We start from the raw sequence: 23,197 nt of genomic DNA, 5'->3' as shown, positions 1-23,197 counted from the left end.
AGAGGAAGTTTTTATTCTTTCACCTGAACTTCAGCGACTCGCTTCTGTTGTCAAAGAGACATAGTAGTGTCATCAAGTCCTCAGGATATCTGTATATTGTGGAAAGCTATCCTGTAACAATGACATGAAAGAAAAATGGTGTTTTCCCTCCTTTAGTTCCAGTAGCTGTGATTTCCACCTATGTTCTTCACTGGATTGAGAATAAACTTAATTTGTTATAGAAGATGACAGAGTTTCCCATTACCTGGCCTCATGCTGACATTATAGTTTGCTGGAGGAGAGAGAAAAGAAAAGGCAGCAATGGTTCATTTGGTGGTATAGCTGTTTCAAAATTTCTCAAGCACATGTAAATAGCCTTCCACTCATACTTTGGTTTATTATTACAATGACATTCATTGGTTGACCCCAACACACTTGGATGACATTGTTCTTTTTTTTGCCAATAGTGACTTATTGGGGTTATTAGAAAGTTTGTTCCTGTCACTCCAGGTGCAGTTCCCATAAAATTGCACTTTTAATTAATCTTGGACATAGAAGAGTATGTAAAAGCTTGGTTTAGGGATCTATAGCTAGACTTACAATAATCACCATTCTCCATTAACATCTATATTACCTTGAGGACATAAATGACACTTCTGGAGTCTCCAGAAGTGATAATATTTATAGTTTACCATGTCATATAAGGAATAGCAAAGGAAAAAAGAAAGAATAACAAACAGAAGACATGATTTTTAAAAAATTTTTATTAATTTATTCTTGTTACATCTCAATGCTTATCCCATCCCTTGTATCCTCCCATTCTTCCCTCCCTCCCATTTTCTCCTATTCCCCTCCCCTATGACTGTGACTGAGGGGGACCTCCTCTCCCTATATATGCTCATAGGGTATCAAGTCTCTTCTCGGTATCCTGCTGTCCTTCCTCTGAGTGCCACCAGGTCTCCCCCTCCAGGGGACATGGTCAAATATGAGGCACCAGAGTATGTGAGAAAGTCATACCCCACTCTCCACTCAACTGTGGAGAATGTTCTGCCCATTGGCTAGATCTGGGTAGGGGTTTAAAGTTTACCGCCTAAGGAATAAAAGTGTCATTTGAGATCAATTAATTATAGTCCCAGAAGCTGTAAATGGGTAGGGGTGAGGGTCAATTTTGTAGGAACTGAGGAAAAGGTATAAATATCATCAAAATGCATTGTATGCGGTTCCAAAAGAATTAATAAAATATCATCTTTTCAAAGAAACCATGCTTTCCAACTTAGGAGAAAAGTAATATTCACAGTGATTGGCTGCATTCAGGTAGATTAAGGCTAAATAGAAAACAACTGCCTTTGTAGTAAACATCAAAGAACAATGGGATTTAAAATTAAAAAGAAATTTTCATCTTCGCATCACTCCTGAGTGCCAGACAAATGACCTTATCTTGGATTTATGTCAATGATTGTGAATGGAATACACACAGAAATTAGCAAATGCTCAGTGTTTTTGTTGTAGTTGTTGTTGTTGATTGAACTATGTTCTCTTTCTCAGTGGGAAAGGTAAAGGTAATAGAACCACATTGTCTCTGGCAATGTAAAGGAAAACGTAATTTGAAGGTGAGAGAAAGGTAACACCCATGGCATACATGATACATGGAGATGCGATGTGAAGAAGAAAGCAAATGTTCACAGTAAAGTGTGTGGAAAGGAAAAGTGTTCTTGACAGCAATCTCCAGAATTATCTGCATGCAGAACACATTTACTGTTTAGACATTCTTTGAGCACTAATCCTTTTTTTTAAATGTGTGTATGTATGTGGGTGTATTTACATATACATTAAAAGAAGTTTTTATATTTAGTTAGTTACTTATTTGTTTATTTATGTGTTGTGTGTGTACAGATGTACATCAACCCAAAAGTAGTTAACAGGTTATTTTATTTAGCTTTTCTTTTCTTTTTAGCATTTAATTAGTTATTGTACTGTTAAAGAAAGAATGAATGAAAGAAAGGAAGGAAGGAAGGAAGGAAGAACGTGGCCAGGAAAAGAGTGAGTCTTTCTGTTTTCCTACTTTAGGGAGTGAGGAAGGCTGTGCTGGAGATGAAAGTGGAGCCCCGAGCATATACTCCCCTATTGCATTGCAGTCTCCAGCCTTCTTTACTTTTTGATAGAACTCTGCCATTGGTTTCCATAGCTACATGGTTTCTTTTGCATGGGGAGGAGCCAGGAAGTCTGTCTTCTTCAATTTGGTTGACTAGTAGCTTAAGGTAGCACAAATTTCACCTTTCTGTTCTTATTCTAGCTTATTAATTCTTTTTTCCTACTTGATATAAGCTGGGAAAAGTTGGAGATAGTGAATCTCAGATTGGACAGGAGGTAAACCTGTAGGCCCACCTTTCTATCTTTCTTTCTTTCTCTCTTTCTTTCTTTCTTAATTTTAACACATTATTTCCTGATTGTAATCCTGCTCTTATCATCTTGTTCTCACCCACCCTATTCCCTTTCCTTAAATCTATGACAGGTAGGGTCCTCCTCCCCCACCTTCTGACCACATTGTAAAAGATCTTACCTAGATAGCCTCTATCTCCTTCCTCTGTGTTACCATAGAGCCCCTTTGCTAATGGGAAGTGTTCAAATCACCCACACCAGAGCTCATGTCAAAGGCAGTACCCCACTCTCCCTGCTTCCCCACTTGAAGAGTAAGCTATTCATCAGCAATGTCTGAACAAAGAGTCTAGGTTCTCTGCTTGCAATGTCCTTGGTTGGTGCATCAGCATGTGCATCCCCAACTCCCACCCATCCAGATATGACAGGCTTGATTGTCTCCTTGTGGAGACCCCTGTCCTTCTGTTCCCCAACTTTCCCATACAACTGGCAGTGCTTTGCCTAGAGTCCAGCTGCAAGTTCCAATATCTTTCCAGATTCTCCTATGGGTGGAGTCTCAGAGGACGTCTATCTATATTGGGTTAATATCCACTTATAAGTGAGTACATACTACATGTGTCTTTCTGGGACTGGGTTACCTCATTCAGGATTATTGTTTCTAGTTCTATCCATTTGCCTGCAAATTTCAAAATTTCTTTGTCTCTTAATAACTGAATAGTATTCCATTGTGTAAATGTACCATAGTTTTTTTTATCCATTCTTTGGTTGAGGACATTTAGGTTGGTTCCAGATTCTGGCTATTACAAATAAGACTGCTACGCACATAGTTAAGCAAATGTCCTTGTTTTATGTTGGAACACCTTTTGGGTATATGCCCAGGAGTGGTATAGCTGGGTCTTGAGGTAGCACTATTGCCAATTTTCTGAAAAAGTGCCAGATTGATTTCCAAAGTGGTTGTACCAGTTTGCACTCCCACCAGCATGTGCTGCCACTTGAGTTTTTTTTAATCTTAGCCATTCTGATAGGTGTAAGATGGAATGTCATAGTCTTAACCCCTACATAACTAAGCTTAATTGTAAAAGTAAGCTATCAGAGCTTAAACTCCATCAGAGTTTTGAGAAGAAATAAAATTCTCTAAGTGTTCCTTAGCCATTCAATATGCCTCTGTGGAGAATTCTCTGTTTAGCTCTGTTCCTCATTCATCTAATTGGGTCATTTTGTGTGGTGGTGTTTAATTTCTTGAGTTCTTTATATATTTTGGATATAATCCCTTTATTGGATGAAGGTATGGTAAAGATTTTTCCAAGTCTGTAAGATGTATTTTTGTTCTGTTGACAATGTCCTTTGCCGTACAGAAGCTTTTCAGTTTCGTGAGATCTCATTTATTAATTTTTGACCTTAGAACTTGAGCTATTGTTCTGTTCAGGAAGTTGTCTCTTGTGCCAATGAGTTCAAGGTTCTTCACCACTTTTTCTTCTTACACATTTAGTGTCTATTTTTATTTTGAGGTCTTTAATCCAACTGAACTTTAACTTTCTGCAGAGTGATAAATATGAATCTATTTGTATTTTTCTATATGAGGACATCCAGTTCTACTGGCATCATTTGTTGAAGATGCTATTTTCCATGGTATGGAAATAAAGTATCCATAGGTGTATCAATTTATTTCTGGGTCCTTGATTCTACTCCTTTGATCAACCAGCCTATTTATATTGCTGTACCATGCTTTTTTTAAAAATTATTGTTGATCTACAGTATAGCTTGAGTTCCCAGATAGAGATTCCTCCAGAAGATCCTTTATTATACAGATTTATTTTAGCTGTTCTGTTTTTGGTTTTTTCATATGAAGTGGGGGGTTGATCTTTCAAGGTATGTATGTGGGAGTTTTGATGGGTATTGCATTGAATTTGTAGATTTCTTTTGGTAAGATGACCATTTTTACTATCTTGATCCTCCCAATCTACAAGCATGGGAGAATTTTACATCTTCTGATATCTTCTTCAGAGACTTGAAGCTTTTTCATGCAAGTCTTTCTGCTTGGTTTGAGTTACACCAAGATACTTTATATTATTTGTGGCTATTGTGAAAGGTGTAGTTTCCATAATTTTTTCTCAGCTCACTCGTCATTTATATACAAGAGAGCTACTGATTTTTTATTTAATTTTGTATCCAGCCTCTCTGCTGAAGTTATCAGTTGCAGGAGTTCCTTGGTAGAATTTTTGGGGTCACTTATATGTACTACTATATCATCCATTATAGTGATAATTTGACTTCTTCCTTTCCCATTTGTATCCTCTTGATCTCTTTTCATTGTTGTATTGCACTTGCTAGGAATTCAAGTACTATAATGAAGAGATATGGAGACAATAGACAGCCTTGTCTTGTCCCTGATTATAGTGGAATTGATTTAAGTTTCTCTTAGTTCAGTTTGATGTTGGCTATATGCTTGCTGTATATTGCCTTTATTATGTTTAGGTATGTACCTCATATCCCTAATCTCTCCAAGAATTTAAACATGAATAGGTGTTGGATTTTGTCAAATGTTCTTTCAACATCTAAGTAGATGATCATGTGATTTTTTTCCTTTCAGTTTGTTTATATGATGGATCACATTGATGTATTCCTGTATATTGAACAATCCCTACACCTCTGGGATGAAGCCTACTTTGTCATGGTGAGTGATATTTTTGATGTGTTCTTGAGTTCGGTTTTAAGTATTTTATTGAGTATTTTTGCATCCACGTTCATAAGAGAAATTGGTCTGAAGCTTCCTTTCTTTGTTGAGTCTTTCTGTGGTTTAGGTATCAAGGTGACTGTGGACTCATAGAATGAGTTTTACAATGTTCCTCCTGATTATATTTTGTGGCATAGTTGGAAGAAGATTGATATTAGCTCTTCTTTGAAGAACTGGTAGAATTATGTGCTGAAATCATCTGGCCTGGGTTTTTGTTTGTTTGTTTGTTTTGTTTTGTTTTTGTTTTTTTGGTTGGGAGACTTTTAATGACTGATTCTATTTACTTGGGCGATATAGTACTATCTAGTTTGTTTATCTGATTTTGACTCAATTTTAGTAATTGATATCTATCAGAAAATTTTCCATTTCATTTAGATTTTAGAAACTTAACAACTATGTATTCAATGACCTCTGGGTAAGCGACAAAATTAAGAGAAGAAATGAAAATCTTCCTGAAACTCATGAAAATGAAGGCACAACACAAGCAAACTTATGGGACACAATGAAAACTGTGTTAATAAGAAAATTCATTGCATTAAGTGCCTTTATAATAAAAATTGGAGAGATCCCATATGAGGAAAATAATAATACAACTAAAAAATCTCTATAATAAAAAGACACAGACACTCAAAAAAGTAGACAGATGGAAATCATCAACCTCAGGTCTGAAATCAATAAAGTAGAAAAGTGAGATATAATGACAGTCTCCAACGAAATCATTGAAATCATTAGGTCTTACTTTAAAAGCCTATATGAAACAAAATTTAAAAAATTTTGTTAAGTTTCTATGAATATGTAGAATTTCTGTTTGTTGTTGTTGTTGTTGAGTTACAGCTTTAATCCATGGTGATCTGATAAGATGCAAGAGATTATTTTGATCTTATTTTGTCTGTTGAGGTTTGCTTTGTGACCTAGTACATGGTCAATTTTGGAGAAGGTTCCATGAGGTACTGAGAAGAAGGTGTATTCTTTTGTATTTGAGTGAGATGTTCTGTGGATATCTGTTAGGCCTATTTGATGCATGACATCTATTAGTTTCATTATTTCTCCATTTAGTTTATGTCTTGAAGATCTGTCTATTGGGGAGAGTCGGGTGTTGAAGTCTCCTACTATTAATGATTGGGGTTCAACGTGTGATGTAAGCTTTAGTAATGTTTCTTTTATGAATGTGTGTACTCTTACATACGAAGTATAGGTGTTCAGACTTGAGGCATCATCTTGGTGTATTTTTCCTTTGATAAGTATGAAGTGTCCTTCCGCAGCTCTTTGGATTAGTTTTGGTTGGAAATCCATTTTAGGATCCTAGAATGCCTACTCCAGCTAGATTCTTAGGTCCATTTTCTTGGAATACCCTTCTTCAGACCTTTACTCTGAGATAACGTTTATCTTTATTCCTTAAGTGTGTTTCTTGTATGCAGCGCTATGATGGGTTCTGTTTTCACATCTAGTCTGTTAGTCTTTGTCTTTTTACAGAGGTTTGAGGTCATTGATGTTGAGTGATATGCATAACCAGTGGTTACTGTCTTGGTTTTTTGTATGTTGGTGTTGGTATAGTTTGTGTGTTTCCTTTTTTTTTTTTTGGTTTTGTGGATGTGGGGTTATTTTATTTCCTTTTTTTCCTAGGTAAAGTTGGCCACCTTGGCTTGGAATTTTCCTTCTAGTATCTTCCTTAGGGATGGATTTCTGGCTAGGTAATTTTAAACTTGGCTTTGCTGCGATGTATTTTATTTTCTTTATCTGTGGTGATTGGAAGTTTTGCTGGGTATGGTAGTGTGCATTGGTATCTGCCATCTCTTAGAGTCTGCATGACATATGTCCAGGCAATTCTGGTTTTTATAGGCTCTATTGAGAAGTCAGGTGTAATTGTGACAGGTTTGCCTTTATATGTGATTTGGCTTTTTTCTCTTTCAACTTTTAATGTTCTTTGTGTTTTTTTTCTGTATGTTTTGATTATTGTGCAGGGATAGGTCGTCCTTTTCTGGCCAATCTATTTGTAGTTCTGTTGGCTTCTTGCATATTTATGAACATTTCTTTCTTCAGGTTAGGGAAGTTTTTTATATGATTTTGTTGGAAGTATTTTCTGCACCTTGGAGCTAGAAGTCTTCTTTTTCTTAGATGCCTATTATTCTTTGTTTTCTCTTTTTTATTGAATATTTTTATTTTTTACATAAATATTTATATTATTACACACATATATAATAAACTACCTACAGCAAGAAAAATTATGAAACAAACAGGAATTATATAAATGTTTCATTCTCAGGTTTGGTCTTTCCTAGGGTCCCACATTTCTTGGATGTTCTATGTCAGGAGCTTTGTAGATTTAACATTTTCTTTGATATTGTATTTATTTCTTCAGTATATTTTCTACCCTTGAGATTCTGTCTTCCATCTCTTGCATTCTGTTCATGATGCTTGTGTCTGTAATTCCTGTCCTCTTCACTAGATTTTTCATTTCAAAGATTATCTCAGATTGTGTTTTCTTCATTGCTTCTATCCTCATTTTTAGGTCCTTAGTCCTTTTATTCATTTTCCTTTCCTTTTTGATTATATTTTCCTGTCTTTCACTAATTTCTTGAAGCTATTTTTCCCATTTCTTCCATCCCCTTCTTTATGTGTTCCTGGTCTAATTTGAGGGATTTATTTCCCTCTTTTGAGGCTTCTATCATTTTCATAACCTCAAATTTAAAATCTTTCTCATATGCATTGGGTGTGATTGTATCTCCAGGCCTTGTTGTGGTGGAGAGTCTGCTGGTTTCTGGTGATATCAAATAGCCCTGGGAATTGTTGCTTGTGTTCTTAGACTGATATCTTCCCATTGTAATGTCTCTGGTGTTAGCAGGTTTGGTGGTCTCTGATGGTCAGATAGTGTGGGTAGGTATAGACAAGGGGGATTTGGTCTAGCACCCTACTCACTTTTGCTGAGTTCACTGACACTGTTGGCTCCCTATTTGTGACCCAGGTAGTCCAGGCATCTGAGGAGCAAGCAAAAATATGTCTGAGAAGAAAACTGCTCCTTTGAGCTCCCCTGACTCCTGTAGGCTGAAGACAATGGGACTTTGACACCATACCCAGCCCAACTCACTTCTCATGAGAACATAGTCCTTATGGCTCCATGTTTGTGACCCAGGTGTGCCAGGCAGCTGGGAGCAGGTGGAAGGATATCTGAAGAAACATCTGGTCCTGTGGGCCCACTTTTATTCTCAGGGCAGAGGACAATGGGCAACGTTAGTGTTTTTGTTTGTTTGATTGTTTTGTGTTTTTTCAGTCCACATTTCCATCTGAACCTCAGAGTTCAGAAGCTGCTTGCCTGCCAGGCATGTGGGTGGTTCTTGGATCCCATGTCCATGCCTGCATGGACCCTGAAACTTTCTGTAGATTGGCCAGTGTCCTGAGATCAGATCCACTTATGCTCCAGGCTGTGGGGTCTCATCTTGGCTAGAAGCCCCAGATGCTGGTGTTTTTGCAGCCCACAGCTCTGTCTAGCCCTGCAAGTGAGAGTATGAGTACTTTCACAGCACATGTCATTAGTTTTTAGAGCCCTCACCAGTGCTTGCAGAGACCCAGGGAATTTTCTGTGGATTATCCCAGTGGACTGAGGCCATACCCATCTGTGCTCCATACAGTTTAGACCCCTCTCACATGGGGGTCACCATCACTGGTATTTTGTGGTTCTCAGTTCAGTCCTTAGGTCTCTGTACGGCCACTGCTTTCCTGCTGATTAAACATGGTGTGTTCTTGGTGCCACCATCCCTGACCCCATAAATACAGATAAATACAGATCCTTAATGTACACCCAGTTTCCTTTACATAATGATATGGAACTACCAGATTTTTTTCCATAACATTCTCAAGTGTGGCACATAGTGATCTTTCTTATTTATGTCTTGGCTACATCTTGTTTACTTTTTTGCTGTTCCAAACATCAAACAGCAGAACCAGTAGTCATTAGAAACAAGGCAGCCACAAATATCCATGTGAGATTTTCAACTGTGTGGCCTCAGTGCAGTGAGGCTGGGGGTTCTTCGTAAAAGGGTTAAAGAAGTAATATCACACCCACATCTTCTCACAATAAATGGTCGTACACAGCGTACACCCGCTCCTAGACATTGTCTTCTCACACAATTCTTACGTAGTCATACATTTTATGCTGCAACTGTCTGTGATTCTGCACATAATCAAATAATTTGAGTAGACTATAAGATGTGCCTGCAAGGGCTCAGCCATTTGTTGAGCTCCTTGTGTTTTGACCAATATTGATTTTTCTACAAATTCATGTTATCCTTATAACAGCTCATCTTTTAGATCCTGTATGAACTCCCACTCCTTCTAAGTGTGTAACAAGTCAAGCTTACAAATATTACCAACCCATAATGATCTCACACCTTGATATACCTACCCCTAATAAAGCCCTCACTTACCATTCTCAGTGGTCATAGATGATTGGTATTTGGACTCTGCCAGACCTGGATCATAGGTGAGTATTTTAGCTCCTATCCACTGACTATGACCTGTCTGGTTCTACTTCAATCTGGCCCTTAAAGAATTCCTAATCTATGTCACCCTGTTGCAGCAAGCTTTTGTATTCTTGGAAGTCTGTCAAAACCACAGCTCAGCCCCACAAAGGCTCAACAAGTCATTTAATGTATTGGATGATAGATAATTAGCATATATTAGAAGTACCTGACTAAGTCTTTGCACCACATGTACCATAAGCCTTTCGTAGCCAGATGTCGCCATGAGACTGGGGGACTTTATTTCAGGAAATAAAGAAAAAAAAGAGAATGAATACAAGCACCTGTCATTTGAAACTGTACTCACTAGGTTTTGCTAACTTGATATAATTTGGAATTGTCTGAGAAGGGTTAACTTTAATTGAGAAAATTCCTCCATCATACTGGCCTGTGGGATAGTCTGTGGAGAGATTTTTCTGACTGAATATTAATTGATATGTTAGGGCCCAGACCACTGTGTGTGGTTCTATCCCTTTGTGGTTGGACCTATATGTAATAAAGAAATCAATCTGAGCAAGCTACTGGGAAGTAAAGTTTTAACCAATGCTCCTCTATGACCTATGCTTCAGTTCCTGCTTACAGAGCCTATCTCTAGTACTTTTATGATGGGCTATAAGCTATAGGATGAAGTGAACTATTTCCTCCATATGTTGTATTTAGATTGTGGTGTTTTGCCACAAGATAGAAGCCAAACTCATACAAATACAATGTCTGATCACTTCATCAACTCAATGTCTTCTACAGACCCTCCTACCTCTGCTAAAATAAAATGAGGTGTAGAAGGAAACACTTGCATCAGGGGATGCTTATGGCTGCTCTGCAACTGAGGAGTTAAATTCTGTTACACTGAAATTTTTCCTTACTCAGGTTTCTTTAGTTTTATTCTAGGCCAGACATCTTAGAGAAAAGGCATGAGTGAACCTATACTCTAAGAAAGGATGGCTCATGGGACCTTACCCAAGACCAGATGGTTGAGAGGGTTACTTAATTTTGACAACACTTGCGGCTTGTCTCTAAAATAGCCATAGCATCTCAATGTTCCATTGTGGTTGGAAGTCACTAAGCCTAGATGGGAAAAAAGCCTGGAGTGACTGGTTGGCCTGTTCCTGTTAGTTCAGGGCCCATGAGAGATTTGTTTTCATTTCTGGATCACAGTAAACCTTCCAAATCCCAGTCATGAACTACACTGCATGGTTATTGACTCTGCATAAGTCACATCAGAGGTGGCCCAGACTGAAAGTCTGGGTTTATCATAAGTCCCAGGGATACAGAGCGCTGTGTGTGAAATAAACTGAAGCTACCCACATTGGCCTTTTGTCTTGGGCTCTGGGAAAAGTATTCTTGTTGGTCATCCTTTCACATATTGTCACCAGTTCCAGGATATCACTATGCTCTGCATAGGTAGTTTCATGGTATTGGATAGAGCTTGTCCTTGTTAATGTTTCTCTTTCAAGGATTTATGCTACCTTCATTATGCAGAATGTACTCCTGATCCTCTCACAACCTCTAATACCAAATAATCCCACATGTATGTTGGGAATCATGGTGCCTGGTTCACCCTAGATGTTGGGATTTGGCAATGCTTCTGCAAGGAATCCAAAGGCTGAGTCCCAGCACAATTTTCCACTAGACCCCTTTTCTTCACAAAAACACTAACAGGGATCACAGCATCAGCCCTCAAATACACTTTACCATCATCATTGGGAGGAATTGACCTACTGGGTCCAAAAGGAAGGTCTGGCATTCATCCCTAAGTGTCAAATCCTGGAATGGCTGAAAACATCTTTTCCAGTAGTGCAGTCCTGTGTTTCACATTTGGACGTGGAAGAAAATCCCTCTGAGAACCTCTTCTCTCTGAGCACCATGGCTGATCCCCTGGAGAGTTCATATCGTAACAACCATGGATGTGGACTAGGATCCCTTACAGACTTTAGAGCCCATTTTCTTCATATCTCACCAAGACAATGCAGCACTTTGAGCATGGGATCATGATGAGGTTTTGTGATATTCTTAGCTCTGATCCTGGGGCAGGCTGACCATGTTTGTGTCACCACCTGAAATGCTGTTGTCGTTCTGATGGTAGGTCTTTCCTGTTATGGGTTTGCCACGTCACCACTGTTATGGGAAGTATAACTTCTCTTTTTTTTCCCAGTGCAGAGGCTTAACTACTCATGTCTCTAAGGAGTCCTTAGACAAAATGGGGTTTTCCTCTATTCCTTAAGATTTACATCTATCCAGTGTGTTTTCCAAGCCAGAGAACCAAAATTCACATGTCAGAGTATTTTGTTTTACAAAAAGAAAAACTCCAGATCCTAGTTATATAAAAGTGATGTTGGTCCAAACCACCAGTGTTCTAAGACAAGACACATTCATGATATTTCAATTGGAAACAATAATCTCCAGGTGGCTTCATCCACGCAAATTAAATATTCCTTAAAGCTTGTCTCAGAGAGGACACTACTCTCTCTCTCCTCTCTCTCTCTCTCTCTCTCTCTCTCTCTCTCTCTCTCTCTCTCCTCTCTCTCTCTCTCTCTCTCTCTCTCTCTCTCTCTCTCTCTCTTCCTCCCTATGCTCCAGCAGTCTTCCACAGCTTTTGCCATTTTAAAAAATCTATTGTAACCAAGGACTAGCATTTTCCAACTCTTTTGTCTCTTTTCATATGTTTCTGTAAGGATTTTCACCTTTTCTTCATTTTGCATTATTATGTTGTTATTATTGTGTTGAGACCACCAGGCTTAAATAGTCCTCCAAGATCCTAACTGGTACCAGAGGTAATAAATTCGGGAACTGGACATGAGAATGCAGACATCTTTGGGACTGTTATTCCACTTAGAAGAGGAATACCATTCATTCACCTGTACTTTGGTGACTGGCTTCTATTTTCCAAGATACGTAACAGTAGCATGAAGTCCTAGGGATGTCTGTGCCTTGTGAAAAGTTATCCTCTGAGAATGACATTGAAGAAAGATGGCATTTCCCTCTTTCAGTTCCATAAGTTGTGGTTTCCGCATGTGTTCTTCACCAGACTTGGCATATAAGCACTTTATTATGCATGATTGGAGAGTTTAATAATAATTGGGCTCATGCTGATCTTATTGTTGGCCTAAGGAGAGAGATAGTAGAGAAAGCAATGGAGGTTCATTTGGTTGTATAGCTGTTTAAAATATCTCTCAAGGTCAGATAAGCAGCCTTCTACACCTACTTTGGTTTATTAATCACAATTAGACTGACTGGTTGACCCCAACACACTTGGTTGACATCTTTTATTTGTTTATGCCTGTGGTATCTTATTGGGGTTATTAGATAGGTTTTTGCCTCTCATTCCAGGTGACGTTACCATAGTATTGGCTTTTAATTAATCTTAGACTTAGAGGAGCTTCTATAAGATTTGTTAAGGGTTTCTTAGCTAGACTAAAGATAGCCACCATTCTCCATTATCCTAGAGGACATAAAGGACATATGTAATATATACTAATAAAAATGTGAGCCTCTTGCTGATAGGGAACTGTGAGATACCATAGTTACTAATGCAAGTAAATCTAGAAATTATAGCTAGTTAGATTCTAGAGGTTGGTAGAAATTAAATGAAATAAGGACTCATGGAATTTTCAATAGAGTTTTATTTCTGTTCAGTGGACAGTGAGGGGCATGACATTTTTAAATTAAGGAAAGCCATATTCAAATATATTTTGGAATAATGAAGGATAGTGTAAATGTTGGAGACCTCTGTCATCAGATTTCAGATATTTCACTATATGTGTAAGAATTTTTTTCTGAAAAAAGGCTGCGGTCTCTCCAAAGGGCTTCCTTATTCTTTTATTTAAGAAATCACAGGGTGCAGACAATCTTTGGTCCCAAACTATCATTTCATGATTCACATATGCACGGTGATATCTACAGATAAATATTCCAGCCTTTGGAAAGTCTGTGTTATCAGGTTTTTTTTTTTGTTTTAAAATCCACTGACTAAACCCTGCAGTTTTCCTGGAAAGAGGTAAATGTTAAGTGATATTTTATGTACATAATATTTCAGAGTAGAGGGGGAATCTATAAAAAGGGTGAGGTCAGAAAGCCATACCTGATTATTTATTGTTCATTTTACATCTGATTTGTGGTCTACGATGGTTGCATTTTCATGGAACATAGCTACATAAAACCAAATAATAAAGTATTATTTTAAATTTTAACTTATAATTTATTCAGATTACACCCTGATAGGTACCCTGTCTCTTGTTTCTTCCCATTCCCACCCTCCCTTCCTCTCCTGCACTATTTCCCTCCCCTAGACCTCTGACAGAAGGGGATTTCCTCTCCCACCCTATGACCACAGCCTATCAGGTCTCATCTGGATAGCCTACTACATTTTCCTCTGTGTCCTCCTCAGCAAAGGAAAGTGATTATATTGGGAGCACCAGAGTTCATGTTAGAGGCAGTCCCGACTTTCCCCAAAACCATGGAGACTGGGCTGTCCATTAGCTAGATCTGCACATGGGGTCTTGGTTTACTGCATGTATTGTCCTTGTTTGGGGCAACAGTTTGCGCAGGGTCCTCTGGGTCCAGATGGGCTAGATTTGATGGTCTCCTTGTGGGGCTCCTGAATCCTTTAGGTCCTTCCATCCCCCCATTCTTCTATATCATTCACAGCACCCCACTGGAGTCCAGCAGCTAGCCCCAGCATCTGTCCCAGTCCCCTGCGTGGTGGAGCCTCTCAGAGGACATCTATGTTGAGCTAATATCCACTTATAAGTGAGTATATACCATGCGTATCATTGCAGGTCTGAGTTACCTCCCTCGGGACGATCATTTCTAGTTCCATCCATTTCCCTGCAAATTTCAAGATTTTCTTAGTTTAAAAAAAATCTTTATTTCTAAAAAGATTTATTTATTAATTATTACATATACTGTGTTTTGCCTGCGTGTACTCCTGTAGGTAGGAAAGAAGAGGACATCAGATCACATTATAGATGGTTGTGAGCCGTCATGTGGTTGCTAGGAATTGAACTCAGGACCTCGGGAAGAACAGACAGTGCTCTTAACCACTGAGGCATCTCTCCAGCTCCCATTATTTCTTTTTTGGATTTTTATTATAATTTATTCACATTACATAAGGATATGTTATCCCCTTGCTTGTACAAAATCCTCCCTCTCTCCCTCTTCCACCCTATTTCCGCCCCCCTAGACCTCTGTTGGGGGGCTATTACCCCTCCTATCAGGTATCATCTGGATAGCCTCCATCCCAGTCCTCTGTGTTCATCCTGGGCCTCCCTACCAAGGGGAAGCAATCAAATGAGAAACACCAGAGTTCCTGTCAGAATCAGTCCTCCCTCTCCCCACAACCATGGAGAATGAGCTGTCCATTGGCTGCACCTGAACATGAATGGGGTCTAGATTCTCTGCATGCATTGGCATTAATTGATGCAGCAGTTTGTGCAGGTCCCTCTGGGTTAAGATCCCCAGGCCTTGATGGTCTCCTTGTGGGGCTTCTGAACACGTTGTGTCCTCCCATACCAGTCTTCGACACCACTCTCAACATGCTCCACTCAGAGTCTGGCTGTAAGCTCCAGTATCTGTCCTGATTTCTCACTGGGTGAAGTCTCACAAAGGACATCTATGTTGGGCTAGCATTCGTTTATGAGTGAGAAGACGCCATGTGTGTCTTTCTGGGTTTGGGTTACATCACTCAGATGATCGTTTCTAGTTCCATCCATTTGCCTGCAAATGTTAAGATTTTTCTCATTTTTAATAGCTGGTTGATCAGTGGAATTGAATAAAAGAGCCAGCAATAAACCCACACACCTATCGACACTTGATTTTTGACAGAGGACAAATCCATACAATGACAAAAAATAGTGTCTTCAACTAATGGTGATGGCTACATGTAGAAAAATGCAAATAGATCCATATTTAGTACCCTGCACAAAACTCAGGTCCAAATGGATTGAAGACTTCAACATAAAACCATACATACTAAATCTGTTAGGAAAAAAAGTAGGAAATATCTTTAAGTACATTGGCACAGGAGACAACTTCCTGAAGAGAATACCAACAGCTCAGGCTCTAAGATCAACAATTAATAAATGGGACCTCATGAGGCTGAGAAGCTTCTGTAAGGCAAAGAACACTGTCAACAGAGCAAAACAACAGCCTACAGACTGTAAAAATATCTTCACCAACCCTACATCTGACAAAGGACTAATATCCAAAATATATGAAGAACTCAATAAATTAAATACCACCAAACCAAATAACCCAATTAAAAAATGGATGACATGGCCAAACAGAGAATTCTCAACAGAGAAATATCAAATGGTTGAGAAACATTTAAAGAAATATTCAACATCCCTAGTCATCAGGGAAATCTAAATCACAATGGCTCTGAGATTCCATCTTAGACATATCCAAATGTCTAAGCACAAACTCTCAAGCGAAATCACATGCTGGTGAGGATGTGGAAAAAGGGAAACACTCCTCCATTGCTGGTGGGAGTGCAAACTTGTACACCCACTTTGGAAATCAATGTGGTGCTTTTTCTGGAAATGGGCAATAATTCTATCTCAAGACCCAGCTATATCTCTTCTGGGTATATACTCAAATGATGCTTCACCATCGATGCTCAACTATGTTGATAGCAGCTTTATTCATAATAGCCAGAATCTGGAAACAACCTAGATGTCCCTCAACCAAAGAATGGATAGTGAAACCGTGAAACATTTACACAATAAAATTCCACTCAGATATTAAAAATCAAGGAAAATTTGAAATTTGTGGGCAAATGGATGGAACTAGAAAAAAAATCATTCTGAGTGAGGTAACCCAGACCCAGAAACATACAAATGGTATCTATTCATTCATAATCAGATATTAGCCACATCATACAGGATAACCACACTGCAATACAAAGACTGATCCACCAACCAAGGACCACGTATGCTGTGTACCTAGACCCTCTGCTCAAATGTAGTGTATATGCATCACAGTCTCCTTGTGGGTCCTACTATATGGGGAGTAGGGATTACTTCTGAGACGGACTCTGCCCCCTCCCCCAAATCGATCACTTCCTCCTGGCAGGGCAGCCTTGCCAGGTCACAGAGGAAGAGGATACAGGTGATACACTTGAGACTCGATAGTCTGAGGTCAAATGTTAGGTGAGGAGAGAGTTTTGGAATACTAGGGGAGGGAGGGAGATGGGATGAGGGAGGAAAGCAGGGATCACGAGTCAATGAGGGAGTGGGCTACAATCAGGATCAGAAAATTCCAAGCTTCAGAACAAACATGTAACATATATTGCTAATCCCACTACGTGAGAATAGCTCAGAGACTGGCCAAGACAAGAATGTCTATGCATAAACAGCTCTTCTTGTTGCTTACAGAATCCCAGAGAATTATTATTAGATGCCATTCTTCATATGACATGAATGACGATTTATAAATGTCTTTCTTCTGCTCATCCAAAGAGCAGAGAACCAGCCTTAATTGTTCTGTGCATCCCACATACCCCATACATTTATAATTTTAGGACTGTATAATACCTGTGAGAAATTATGTTTTCAGAACAGAAGAACTGGACACTGACTCTGGGTCAGACCCGACAGGATTCACTCCTCTCAGCATGATGGACACTGACATAGTGTGACCTTCATGTTCCAGCACCAAATGCTTCAGTTGCTTTTCATGAGAACAGAACAGTTCCCAGGACAGCTTCAAAAAAAGTTTCTAATCTCAATTGGTCCAGCATTCCATACTGTACTACACAGGATTCTAATAAAACCTGAAATTTCTCAACATTTAGAAACTTGACCAAAAATGCTGTTCTTAGCTTTTTTAACTATTGTTCATAATTTTATTTTGGCTCCTACAAAGGTATTAGTCAACCCAAATCAGTCAAAAGAAACCTTAAGAGAATAAAGCCCCATTTCCCTTTATGGGGACTGGGTAGGTTTTGGGTTGCTGTCTTGGGCTATAGATGTTTGTTTTAATTGGAAGTTGGTTATAAATTATCATTGGTCTTATTCAGAGAGAAAACAAAGCTGTACTCAGGGGTGCCTCTTTTACTTTTTCTTTCTTAGGTTTGGAGATAGGGGTTGAAAATAAAGAAGTAGGAATGTAGAAATATATAAGACAAAAAGTAGATTATTGGGGGCTGGAGAGATGGCTCAGTGGTTAAGAGCACCACCTGCTCTTCCAAAGGTCCCCAGTTCAATTCCCAGCAACCACATGGTGGCTCACAACCATCTATTATGTAACCTGATGCCCTCTTCTGGCCTGCAGGTGTACAAGCAGACAACACTGTATACATAATAATAAATAAATCTTTAAAAAAGTAGATTATTGAATCTACTCCTCAACTTAAGGCCTTAGTTGTTATTCACATGGCTATTTTTAATTCACTGCTATAGAATTTCGTACATTGATGCAAAATAAGCTAAATTTTGATATGTTGGTATAGAATTCAAATTTAAGATTTTTTTCACACACATTACGTATATTTCTGCTCTAATATGAAGTATTGTAACAATGCAACTCAACTATAATAGAAAGGTTACTTCCAATACTTTGAAAGTGCTATTGCAGGGTGATAAGGATAATTAAGTAATAAAAGCTAGTTGTTTGTTGATCAAATCATGGTCATGTCAATTACTAGCCTATTTTTATCACAAGAATATATATCCTAGGTTTAATAGATGGCTGTGATTATTTAGATAGATAAGATGAAATAAATAAGGTCTTCAAAAACCTCAGAGACCTACAGAATGTGGCATTTAGAGATGTTTTTATTATTTTTTTTGTTTTATCTTTTTTTTTGGAAACACATACAATGTATTTTTCTGTAATTATTTTCTACAGTAACAATAGTAAATTTCAATGGAAATTTTATCATCTATTTCTAACTCCTTTTGTACTGATAAATCTTTTTAAAATATTTTATTAATTTATTCATATTACATCTCAATTGTTATCCCATCCCTTGTATCCTCCCATTCCTCCCTCCCTCCCGTATTTTAAAGATTAATTGACAATAAGACAAATTAACTTCTGACAACATCTAGCCTACCTCAAAAAAGATGATTAGTGATAAGAGCATTAGTGAATTTCCCTATGGTGATGGCTTCAAATGCACCAAACCGGACACTGGGCAAAATGTTCTCATTTCTACCATAGACAGAATTCTGCCTAAAATTGGGCAAGCTTAGATGCAGGCCAAATTGATGGACAAACCCTGCCAAGACAAGTTAAGCAAGTCCTCAATAGTTCCTGCCTGATAAGTATGCCTGTCAGACATATTGGACCATAAGGCAGAAGATGATGCTCCAATGTTATAGAGAGTTTTGGGTGACAGAGCAGCAAACTGTCTCTGTCATGTTCTGATTTTGCAAGATGCTAACCTGCATTTCCTGTCTACTCAGATATTTAATCTTATTCCTTTTCAAATCTCTGATGAGGTTAAAGACCAAATAGCTGAGCTTTACAATTAAGCTTAGTTGTTTAGAGGGTAAGACATTTTTAGGCTAGATAGGTGTTTTACATTAATAGAGATGAGATGTGATAGATATTGATTTACATTCAGAATTTTAGACTCACCAAGATACGAAAGATGTTTTCTTCAAGGTTTCCAAATACAAATAGCCAAAACACTACAAGTGAAACATTAATATAATTCCTGAATGTTTCATGTCTTCTTGCTGTAGGTAGTTTATTGTATATATGTGTAATAATATAAATGCATATGTAAAAAAAGAAAAATAAAATAAAATTTCAAAAAACAGGAAAAATGTGTGTAGAACCTTGTTGATATTACGATGGGGAATGCATTGAAGCTTTAGATTACTTTTGATAGAATGGCCATTTTTACTGTGCTACCTCTACTGATCAAGATGCATAAAATATTTCTATAATCCTTTCTTCATTTTTATCTGATGGCCTGATGGTTTTATCTTGCATGTCTTTTAATTGCTTTATTTGAGATACTCGAAGATATTTTATATTATTTTAGGCTGTTGAGGAAGGTGTCTCCATGATTTGTTTTTCAGTCTGTTTTTTATTTATAGGAGGGCAACTAATTTTCATGAGTTAATTTTCTATCCAACAACTTTGCTGAAAGTGTTTATCAGTTTTTGGCATTTCTCTGTGGATTTTTTTTGTCATTTATATATTCTCTCCTATCATCTGCAAATAAAGATGCATTGATTCCTTCCCTTCTAATTTGTATTTCATTCGTCTCTATCAGTTGTATTACTGCTCTAGCTAAGTCTTCATGTAATATATTGAATAGTTATGGAGATGTTGGGCAACCTTGATTGTGCCTGCATTTAGAAGAGTAGGTTTGTGTTTCTCTCCATTTAAATGTATTTTGGCTGTGGGCTTTGACTAAACTACCTTTCTCATGATGAGATATGACCCTTGTTTCCCTAAACTCTCCAGAGCTTTTGTTATGAATGAGTGTTGGTTTCATCAACTTTCTTTTATGCATCTATTAGATGCATATATTAGATGAATATATGGGTTTTCTCTTTGTCTATAAGGTGGACTAAATTTATTGATTTACACATGTTAAAGTACCCTCCATCTCTAGGATCATGGTGGATAGTCTTTTTGCTGTGCTCTTGGATTTGCTCTGCAAGTATATTTATTGAATATTTTACACTCTATTGTTACGAGGCAAATTGGAGTGTAATTCTCTTTCTTTGTTGGTTTCTATGTTCTTTGGTTATCAGGGTAACTGTGCCCTCAGAAAATGAATTGGGTAATATTCTCTCTTCTTGAAATTTTGTTACAACTTGCGTAATATTTCCACTAATGCTTCTTTGAACATGTGGTAGAATTCTGTTGTAAGACCATCTGGTTCTGGGATCTTCTTTTTTGGAAGAATTTTAATGACTCCTATTTCACTGGGGACTACTGGTTTGCTTAAATAGTTTATCTAATCTTGATTTAATTTTCATAAGTGGTATGTATAGAGAAAAATTTCCAAGTCATTTAGATTTTCCAGTTTGTTGGAGTAGTAGTTTTAAAAGTATATCCTAATTATTCTCTAGATTTCCTCAAGGTCTATTATCGTGCTGCTATGTTCATGTCTGCTTTTTAAATTTTATATATTCTTTCAATGTCTTTACGTACTTTAGGTAAGGATGTGACAATCTTAATGATTTTTTTCCAAAAAGCAGATCTTTGGTTTTCATTGTTTCATTGTAATTATTTTGTTTCTATTTTTCTTTCTTTTTTAATGTTTTTTCTCCTTTATTAATTTATTCTTGTTACATCTCAATGGTTATCCCATCCCTTGTATCCTCCCATTCTTCCCTCCCTCCCATTTGCCCCTTATTCCCCTCCCCTATGACTGTTCCTGAGGGGGATTACCTCCCCCTGTATATGCTCATAGGGTATCAAGTCTCTTCTTGGTAATCTGCTGTCCTTCCTCTGAGTGCCACCAGGTCTCCCCCTCCAGGGGACATGGTCAAAGGTGAGGCACCAGAGTATGTGAGAAAGTAATATCCCACTCTCCACTCTACTGTGGAGAGTGTTCTGCCCATTAGCTGGATCTAGGTAGGGGTTTAAGGTTTACCGCCTGTATTGTCCTTGGCTGGTGCCTTAGTTTGAGCGGGACCCCTGAGCACAAATCTGCCTATCATAATGTTCTACTTGTAGGTTTCTAGGACCCTCTGGATCCTTCTACTTTGCCATTCTCCCATGCTTCTCTCATCTAGAGTCCCACTAGAATGTCCTCCCCTCTGTCTCAGTTTCCTGGTAAGTGAAGGCTTTCGTGGGACATGCCCCTTGGGCTAATATGCAGATATAAGTGAGTATATACCATTTGAGTCTTTCTGCTTCTGGGTTATCTCACTCATTATGATCATTTCTAGCTCAATCCATTTATCCACAAATTTTGGAAATTCCTTGTTTTTAATAGCTGAATAGTATTCCATAGTGTATATGTACCACAGTTTCTTTATCCATTCTTCTATTGAGGGACACTTAGGCTGTTTCCATGTTCTGGCTATTATGAATAAGGCTGCTATGAACATGGTTGAGCAAATTTTCTTGCTGTGTGCTGGAGCATCTTCTGGGTATATTCCAAGGAGTGGAATAGCTGGGTCTTGAGGAAGCCCTATTCCCATTTTTCTGAGATAGCACCAGATAGATTTCCAAAGTGGTTGTACTAATTTGCATTCCCACCAGCAATGGAGTGTTCCTCTCTCCCCACATCCTCGCCAGCATGTAGTGTCGCTTGAATTTTTGATCTTAGCCATTCTGATGGGTGTAAGATGGAATTTCAATTTCAGACTTGAGCTTGATTTTTTTGTGCCATCTTCTCCTGTTGGGTCTGATTTCTTTCTTATTTTTGTTTTGTTTTGTTTTAGAGATTCCCTTGTGCTGTTATCATATTGTGTATATTATCTCTGCAATATCTTTATTATGTACTTTATCCTATGATCTTGACTCTTAACACTTTATTACATTCCATAAATTTGTGCACATCTGTTATGTATGTCACTCCTATCTATAACTATGTTATATCGATCTCATTATGATTATTTATCAATTATCTATCATGTGTATATCAGTAATATATCTATCTCTATAAACATCTTTCTCAATCATCTGGCTATGTGAAGGCAGCTAAAAAAGTCTGAGAAATATCTTAGAGTCTGAGAAATATCTTAGAGTTCAGCTCTCCCAGTTGTTCAATGTTTCTATAGAATTGGTAGGAATAACTGATGATTATGGCAAGATTTAGCTTTCTAGGTCATGTGAAATTTGCTTGCCCCTGAGTCAGGTGACTCAACCTCTCCCCTTGGGTGAAGCATCTTTCCAATCAGAGAAAAAAGTTATACAAAAGAGTCAAAAGAAGTGAAAAAGTCATGATCAGTGCACAGAGACAAAAAGGGATCATTTAAAATTTCAATCTGTTCCTCTTTCTGGAGGGAGTTATAACAGGGCCTCACTGTCTGCCTGGCCAAGCAATATTAATCTTTAGGGACAGAATGTGATTCTTTGTTGTGATTATTATAGTGAGTTTGACATATTCAAGCAGTACACGGAGTATGGGGCCCTATCCTTTATTACAGATATTCCACAAAAGCCTTCTCTTTGAACCCATGACTCCAATTTATTCAGAGTTCTACAGATGTGATTTTAATCATCAATCTCCTGATGAATTTCTAGCACACAGTGGTTCTCTTAAGATCATAACTTCAGATCACAGACTGTGTTTGGAGGTCAGTTCACTCCCTCAGATTTCCCAAGCCTAGAATTTTCTGTGAAGAGTTATAGTCAAATCAATCCAACAAGAATGTTTCCAATTACTTTATTGAAGGAATATTCAACATAAGGACTTGGATACTGTGGTGGACATAACATGATCCCCTAAGGTCATGCAATTTGTAATACATAAGGCTTCCTGAGTGCTAAATAGATCAGGGAAAATTAGGACACAAGGTGGAATACAGGTATTAACAAGTTGACATTAGAATGTAGGATTAGCCTGAATTATACCGTGCCTGTAGAACCTCAAGGGTTATTACACAAAAAAGTAAACTGAGAGTAATGGCTGCAGTGGCCATCATGAGGGAGACACTCTATTATTATCCCTGGCAAC

The sequence above is a fragment of the Acomys minous genome (genome assembly GCF_964271855.1).
Source record: "Acomys minous genome assembly, chromosome: 20".
In the NCBI taxonomy this organism is placed as follows: Eukaryota; Metazoa; Chordata; class Mammalia; order Rodentia; family Muridae; genus Acomys; species Acomys minous.
The sequence above is the reverse complement of the archived record's forward strand: the minus strand, read 5'-3'. Positions refer to the sequence as shown.